The sequence below is a fragment of the Oryx dammah genome, unplaced genomic scaffold (assembly GCF_014754425.2).
Source record: "Oryx dammah isolate SB20612 unplaced genomic scaffold, SCBI_Odam_1.1 HiC_scaffold_21, whole genome shotgun sequence".
NCBI classification, from domain to species: Eukaryota; Metazoa; Chordata; class Mammalia; order Artiodactyla; family Bovidae; genus Oryx; species Oryx dammah.
The window spans coordinates 69,554,679-69,564,025 of NW_024070205.1; positions in this window are offsets into that span (position 1 = coordinate 69,554,679).

A 9,347-nucleotide genomic window follows, 5' to 3' on the forward strand; every position below is an offset into this window, starting at 1 on the left:
GAGAAGAGTAAAGGTAAGGTATTTCATCCTGGTATTCCCCCAGCATGAGGCCGTGGCTCTGTTTCTCCCTTGAAGGCCACAGCTGCTCTCAGAGGCATGTGCACCTCAGTCACTATAACTGATGCCACTATAACTACATCTTTTGCTGGGTTCAAAGATACTCTTTCCTCTTGTTCCTTTTTACTTTGGGATGACAATTTCTTGCTGTATCTCCCTCCTGGAAAACCCCGTCTTCCCTTTATTTCTCCCAACTGCCAACATCTTCATAAATAGTTCCTTTAGTCAACACTACTCAAGGAATCTATTTGAATGTGCCATCTCTTTCCTGCTAAGGTATGCGTGCACGCTAAGTTGCTTCAGTTATGTTCCAGTCTTTGTGATACTGTAGACGGTAGCCCACCAGTTTCCTCTGTCCATGTATTCTCCAGACAAGAATACTGGAGTGGCTTGCCATGCCCTTCTCCAGGGGAACTTCCCAACCCAGGGATGGAACTTGTGTCTCTACCTGAATTGGCAGGTAGATTCTTTACCATTAGCGCCACCTGGAAAGCCCTGCTAGGGTATAGTTTTATACTTTTGTTTGACTAAAATTGTTAATTATATTGGTACCTTTTATATTCCATAGCTTTTTTGTAGGCAGGTCAATTATTAACAGCAAGATCTTAAGTGGTAAACATACTAATGGGATAATAGCTAATTTACCATTTTAACTTCTTGGTGAATTTTTACTTTTATGTAGCCATCCTATTTATAATTCATTGTTTTTTGTTGTTGTCAGTTCACATCATAAATTTTTACATTTCAAAGTCTAATTTAATACAGTAAAATTTGTATACTTTTGTACAGACTCTCTGAGCTATAAATAACACCAAAATCAAGACTTACATTAGTTTTATTGCATTCTCCCTAAGCATTTTCTATTTCTTTCTTAAATGAAATATAGTTGATGTATTATACTGTGTTAGTTTCAATGGCACAGCATAGTGATTCAGCTACATATATATTTATACATTTAGCTATATCTATTTCAGATTACATTATATTTTAGCTTACTGTAAGATATTGAATATGGTTCCCTAACTAAAAACTAAGTCCTTGTTTCTTATCTATTTTAAGCATAGTGACTTGTATCTACTAATCCCAGACTCCTAATTACCTCTCCCTCCCTCTCCCCTTTGGTAACCCTAAGGTTTGTTTTCTATGTCTGTGATTCGCTTTCTGTTCTGTATATAGAATCATTCATATTATTTCTTAGTCTCCACATGTAGGTGACATCACGTAGTATTTGTTTCTTTTGCTTGACTTACTTCACTTAGTGTAATATTTCTAGGTCCATCAATTTTGCTTGAAATGGAAATATGTCTTTTTTAAAGACTGACTAAAATTCCATATATATATATATATAATCACATTGTTTTATATATATATAATATCACATTGTTTTATACACACACACACACACACACACACACACACATATGTATACACCACATCTTTTTAAGCCAATCTCTGTTCATGAGCATTAGAGTTGTTTCCATATCTCGGCTATTATAAATAGTTGTTATTCAGTCACTCAGTTGTGTCCAGCTCTATGCAACCCCATGGACTGCAGCACACCAGGCTTCCCTGTCCATCACCATCTCACAATTTGCTCAAACTCACGTCCATTGAGTCAATGATGCCATCCAACCATTTCATCCTCTATTGTCTCCTTCTCCTCCTGCCTTTGATCTTTCCCAGAATTAAGGTCTTTTCTAATGAGTCAGTTCTTCACCTTGGGTGGGCAAAATATTGGAGCTTCAGCATCAGTCCTTCTAATGAATATTCAGGATTGATTTCCTTTAACATTGAGTGGTTTGATCTCCTTGCAGTCCACAGGACTCAAGAATCTTCTCCAACACCACAGCTCAAAAGCATCAATTCTTGGGCATTCAGCCTTCTTTAGGGTCCAACTCACACATCCTTACATGACTACTGGAAAACCACAGTTTTGACGAGACAGAACTTTGTTGGTAAAGTAATGTTTCTGCTTTTTAATTTTTTTAATTTTAATTTTAATTTTTACTTTATTTTACTTTACAATACTGTATTGGTTTTGCCATACATTGACATGAATCTGCCACGGGTGTACATGAGTTCCCAAACATGAACCCCTCTCCCACCTCCCACCCCATGTCATCTCTCTGGATCATCCCCGTGCACCAGCCCCAAGCATCCTGTATCCTGCATCGAACATAGACTGGCAATTCATTTCTTACATGATAGTATACATGTTTCAATGCCATTCTCCCAAATTATCCCACCCTCTCCCTCTCCCTCAGAGTCCAAAAGTCCATTCTACACATTTGTGTCTCTTTTGCTGTCTCGCATATAGGGTCATCATTACATCTTTCTAAATTCCATACGTATGTGCTAGTATACTGTATTGGTGTTTTTCTTTCTGGCTTACTTCACTCTGTATAATCAGCTCCAGTTTCATCCATCTCATTAGAATGGATTCAAATCTATTCTTTTTAATGGCTGAGTAATACTCCATTGTGTATGTTTCTGCTTTTTAATATGCTGTCTAGGTTGTTCATAGCTTTTCTTCCAAAGAGCAAGCATCTTTTTTAAAATATAAATTTATTTATTTTAATTGGAGGTTAATTACTTTACAATATTGTATTGGTTTTGCCATACATCAACATGAATTTGCCACAGGTATACACGTGTTCCCCATCCTGAACCCCCCTCCCTCATCCCTCCCCGTACCATCCCTCTGGGTTTCATGGCTGAAGTCACCATCTGCAGTGATTTTAGAGTCGAAGAAAATAAAGTCTGTCACTGTTTCCATTGTTTCCCCATCTATTTGCCATGAAGTGATGGGACCAGATGCCATGGCCTTCATTTTCTGAATGTTGAATTTTAAGCCAACGTTTTCACTCTCCTCTTTCACTTTCATCAAGAGGCTCTTCAGTTCCTCTTCACCTTCTGGCATAAGGGTGGTGTCATCTGCATATCTGCGGTTGTTGATATTTCTCCTGGCAGTCCTGGTTCCAGTTGGTGCTTCATCCAGCTTCTATATAATAAGATAATTATATATAAAATAAATATCCTGATTTATGTTATTTTATATATAATGTATATATATATATTTATATAATGTTTAGAGCAACACTGTTTACAATGGATTGACATATATATCCATGCAATATAAATAGTGCTGCTCTAAACACTGGGGTGCAAGAATTCTTTCAAGAGCATCCCCACTTCTGGATGTATATCTAGGGAGCACAAAATTTCTTCAGAATTTCTTATTTTTCTAGTCAATTTCCTTCTCTCAAACCTTTTCCTGACATATTTCATGCACCTATAATTTGTCTTTCTGAGAATGCTATGTAAATCCAATTTTACATCACATTGCCTTTTAAGTCTAGACTCTATTCTTGGCTTAGTGTATTTGGGATTCCTCCATGCTATGGCATTTATCAGTAGTTTGTGCTTTGTGCATTTTTATTGCTGAGTAGTGTTCAGTTGTATATATAAAGCATAGTTATGTACTTACCAGTTGATGGGTATTTCTATTGTCTCTATATTTTCCTAATTATGAATAAAGCCATTTTTAACATTTGGCACAAAATGTAAAAAGATTCAGTATCAATTATTCGATATTTTGCTAATTTTTCAGAATATTTATGTTATATATAATTATAATAATATATTTAATATATCTAAATATCTAAAAACATGCTATAAATATCCATTTCACTTAAGTTATTACATATTTGGCTTTAATTATAGTAAATTTTTAAATGTGTAACTATATATCAGTAACCTTATATTCTTTTTATTGACACTGTTTCCAAAATAAGTAATTGTGTATATTTAATCAATATGGATAGGCTACCCACTTCAGTATTCTTGAGCTTCCCTGGTGGCTCAGATGATAAAGAATCCACCTGCAATGCAGTAGACCTGGGTTTGATCCCTGGGTTGGGAAGATCCTCTGGATGAGGGCATGGCAACCCACTACAGTATTCTTGCCTGGAAAACCCCCATGGACAGAGGAGCCTGGCGTGCTACAGTTCACTGGGTTGCAAAGAATCGGACACGACTGAGCGACTAAGCACGGGACAATCAATGAAGAAAATTTAAGTAAAACTTACTCTAGGTAGATTATACAAAATGCAGTAATAGGAAATATGCATAAAATAAAGCTAAATTGTATTGAAATTTGGGTCAATTTGAGACAATGATGGGACCACACATATAGTCCTTTATTTCATACATAACACTGGAACATTGTCAGAGAAGCAAAATTGTTAGTGACATTTTATTATAAGCCTATACCCTTTTTTTCATTTCATTATGAACTTACAAGAATGATTTTGAAAGGCCTTAGAAGGAAGAAACTGTGTTCTTAAAGTGAGTTCTCCAAATTACTATCCCTGAAATTAATCATGATGAAAATGTTTTGTCAAGACCTAGTTGTTTTTAATTATGGTTAGGTAACAACAGTTATTTAAATAAGTTTTGCTGAGTTGCTAATTTGGTCTTCTTTCAAAATTGATAAGCATCAGTATGGATTTATGATAGACAGAAGGCCTGATAAATTCTCTTTATCAGTGCTTATTAACAAAGCACCAAGGAAACATCAACTATTTCACCATGTTTCTTATTTATAAAAACATATAAAACTACTCTGTAACTGCTTAAATTGACCAGTAATTTCTGCCCTGATATCTGAAAACTCTCTTCTCTTTATGATATGCTTCATTCTCTTCATTTTGCCATTTGAGATTATATATGTCCTGATATGTTGTTACTGTTAGGGAGAAATCCATACCAAAAATAAATTAAGAATTCCATTTTTTAAAAAAGTATATATGGGACGGTTTTATATCATTTTTTAAAATTGAAGAATAGTGAATTTACAATGTTGTATCAGTTTTAGGTTTACAGCAAAGTGATTTCACACACACACACACACACACACACACACACATATGCCAAATTGTCTTCCAGAGTGACCATATCATTTTGAATTTGCATCAAGAATGAATTTTTGTCAGTGTTCTGGGTTTTGCATATATATGTAAATATAATTTTCAGTCCAGAAATTTATACCCAGAAAAAATGTTCCAAGAAAATTTTCAGGCAAACAAGGATTGGGAGAAAATATTACCAATAGACCACCCTATCAGTTCAGTTCAGTTCAGTCGCTCAGTCGTGTCTGACTCTTTGTGACCCCATGGATTGCAACACGCCAGGCCTCCCTGTCCATCACCAACTCCCGGAGTTCACTCAAACTCATGTGCATCGAGTTGGTGAAGCCATCCAGCTATCTCATCCTCTGTCATCCCCTTCTCCTCCTGCCCCCAACCCCTCCCAGCATCAGAGTCTTTTCCAATGAGTCAACTCTTTGAATGAGGTAACCAAAGTATTGGAGTTTCATCCTCAGCATCAGTCTTTCCAGTGAACACCCAGGACTGGTCTCCTTTATGGACTGGTTGGATCTCCTTGCAGTCCAATGGACTCTCAAGAGTCTTCTCCAACACCAGAGTTCAAAAGCATCAATTCTTTGGCACTCAGCTTTTTTCACAGACCAACTCTCACATCCATACATGACCACTGGAAAAACCATAGCCTTGACTAGACAGACCTTTGTCGGCAAAATAATGTCTCTGCTTTTTTTTTTTTTAATTGGAGGTTAATTACTTTACAATATTGTATTGGTTTTGTCATACATCAACTTGCTTTTTAATATGCTATCTAGGTTGGTCATAACTTTCCTCCCAAGGAGTAAGCGTCTTTTAATTTCATGGCTGCAATCACCATCTGCAGTGATTTTGGAGCCCCAAAAAATAAAGTCTGGCACTGTTTCCACTGTTTCCCTGTCTATTTCCCATGAAGTGATGGGACAAGAAGCCATGATCTTAGTTCTCTGAATGTTGAGCTTTAAGCCACCTTTTTCACTCTCCTCTTTCACTGTCATCAAGAGGCTTTTTAGTTCCTCTTCACTTTCTGCCATAAGCGTGGTGTCATCTGCATGTCTAAGGTTATTGGTATTTCTCCCAGCAATCGTGATTCGAGCTTGTGCATCTTCCATCCCAGCGTTTCTCATGATGTACTCTGCACAGAAGTTAAATAAGCAGGGGGACAATATACAGCCTTGACATATTCCTTTTCCTATTTGGAAACCAGTCTGTTGTTTCATGTCCAGTTCTAACTGTTGCTTCCTGACCTGCATATGGGTTTCTCAAGAGGCAGTTCAGGTGATCTGATATTCCCATCTCTTTCAGAATTTTCCATACCCTATAAGAAATGTTAAAAGAAATTCTTCAGGAAATTGTTGCGTATAAATTTAAATCTTGGAACAAGGTTCCAAGAGAGAAATGAGTTTTGAAAACATAAATTAATATACAATAAAATGCATTATTTTTACTTACCTTAATTGCTCTAATTAATAGTTGACTTTTTAAAGCAAAGTTAGTAGCCATGTGTTTTCTTTATAGCACATGTAAAAGTAAATATATATGACAAATATAGCAGAAATTACATCAAGGAAAAATGCCATTGTGTAGTTTTAAGGACTTTCTTTTATATATGAAATAGTATAATATTATTTGATAGTAGATCCAAGTTACTAAAAATGTATGCTCTGAGATATAAGACAATGCATTAAACTTTTTAAATTATAAAAATTAGTCAATAGAGATGTGAGATAGAATCATTAAAATGCTAAATTAAGTCCAGAGATGGGGGGAAAAGAAGTTAGTTAAAAGAAATGAAAAATAAATATTAAAATAGAGCACATGTAGAAAGGTGATAGATTTACTTCAATTATGAATTATAAGCTTTGTGTGTGTTTAAGTTATATCTCAATAAAGTTGTTGCAGTCAAACATCAGGGATATTGTGGGTTCAGTTCCAGACCACTGTAATAAAGCAAATTACACAAAGTTTTTGGCTTCCCAGTGCATATAGAAACTATGTTTACATTATACTATAGTCTATTAGGTAAGCAATAGTATTATGTCTAAAAATCAAAGTACATACCTAAATTTGAAAAAAGAAATTAACTTCTAAGAAAACTAACCATCTGAGCCTTTATCAAGTCATAATCTTTTTGCTGTTGGAAAGTCTTGCCTTGGTGTTGATGGCTGCTGACTGATGAGGGTGATGGTTGCTGAAGGTTAGGGTGCCTGAGGCAATTTCTTAAAATGCATAGTCTTGGAGTTTGCCATATCCACACTGACCCTTCCTTTCACAAAGAATTTCTCTGTAGCCTGTGATAACTGTGTGATAGCATTTTACCCACAGTAGAGATTCTTTCAAATTTGGAGTCAATCACCTCAAACTCCGCTGCTGCTTTGTCAACTAAGTTATGTATTATTTAAATCCTTTGTTTTCATTTCAATAATTTTCACAGAATTATCACCAAGAGTAGTTTCCATATCAAGAAACCACTTTCTTTGCACATACTTAAGAAGCAACTTCTTATCCTTCAAGTTTTATCATAAGGTTGCAGCAATTCAGTCTCATCTTCAGGCTCTAATTTTAGTTCTCTTTCTATTTCTACTGCATCTATAGTTCCTTTTTTTTTTTTTTATTAAGTCTTGAACTCCTCAAAGTCATCCATGAGGGTTGAAACCAACTTCTTCCAAATTCCTGTTAATGTTAATATTTGACCTCTTTCCATGAATCCTGAACATTCTTATGGTGTCTTGAAGCTAAATCCTTTCCAGAAGATTTTCAATTTACTTTGCCAAGATCTATCAGAGGAATCACTAATCACTTTCTATGGCAGCTGTGGCCTTACAAAATGGATTTCTTAAACAATAAGACTTGAAATTTAAAACTACCTCTCGATCTATGAACTGACAGAATGAGTGTTGTGTTAGCAGGCATGAAAACAACATTAATCTTATACATTTCCATCAGAGCTTTTGGGTGACCAGGTGCATTGTCAATGAGCAGTAATGGTTTGAAAGAAATGTTTTTTTCTGAGCAGTAGGTATAAGCAGTAAATCATCTTGGAAATGAATGTGCTGTTATACAGGTTTTATTGTTCTATTTATAGATCATGGGCAGGGTAGACTTAGCATAATTCTTTTAAGGATCTTAGGATTTTCAGAATGGTAAATGAGCATTGGCTTCAACTCACTGTCACCAGCTGCATTAGTCTGTAACGATAGAGTCACCCTGTCCTTTGAAGCCTTGAAGACAAGCAGTGACTCCTCTCTAGCTATGAAAGTCCTAGATGACATCTTCTGCCAGAGAAAGTTGTTTTGTATATATTGAAAATCTGTTGTCTAGTGTAACCACCTTCATTAACAATCTTAGCTAGATATTCTGGATAACTTGCTGCTGCTTCTACACCAGTACTTTTGGTTTTAATTAATTTATTTTTTATTGAAGGGTAATTGCTTTGCAGAATTTTGCTCTTTTCTGTCAAACCTCAGCATGAACCAGCAATAGGTACACATATATCCCCTCCCTTTTGAACCTCCCTCCCATCTTCCTCCCCATCCCACCCCTCTAGGCTGATACAGAGCTCCTGTTTGAGTTTCCTGAGCCACACAGCAAATTCCGGTTGGCTATCTATTTTACATATGGTAATGTAAGTTTCCAAGTTACTCTTTCTATACATCTCACCCTCTCCTCCCCTCTCCCCATGTCCATAAGTCTATTCTCTATGTCTGTTTCTTCACTATTGCCTTGTAAATGAATTCTTCCGTACCATTTTTCTAGATTCTGTACACCAGCACTTGCTTCTTCACCTTGCACTTTTATGTTATGAAGATGGTTTCTTTTTTAAATTTCATGAACTTCAAACTTTTCTACACCTTCCTCACTGTTCCCAGCCTTCATAGAATTGAAGAGAGTTACAAAGGCAGAGGAACCAGAGATCAAATTGCCAACATCCACTGGATCATCAAAAAAGCAAGAGAGTTCCAGAAAAACATCTATTTCTGCTTTATTGACTATGCCAAAGCCTTTGACTGTGTGGATCACAATAAACTGTGGAAAATTCTGAGAGATATGGGAATACCAGACCACCTGACGTGCCTCTTGAGAAATTTGTATGCAGATCAGGAAGCTACAGTTAGAGCTGGACATGGAACAACAGACTGGTTCCAAATAGGAAAAGCAGTGTGTAAAGGCTGTATTTTGTAACCCTGCTTATTTAACTTATATGTAGAGTACATCATAAGAAACGCTGGACTGGAAGAAACACAAGCTGGAATCAAGATTGCCGGGAGAAATATCAATAACCTCAGATATGCAAATGACACCACCCTTATGGCAGAAAGTGAAGAGGAACTAAAAGGCCTCTTGATGAAAGTGAAAGAGGAGAGTGAAAAA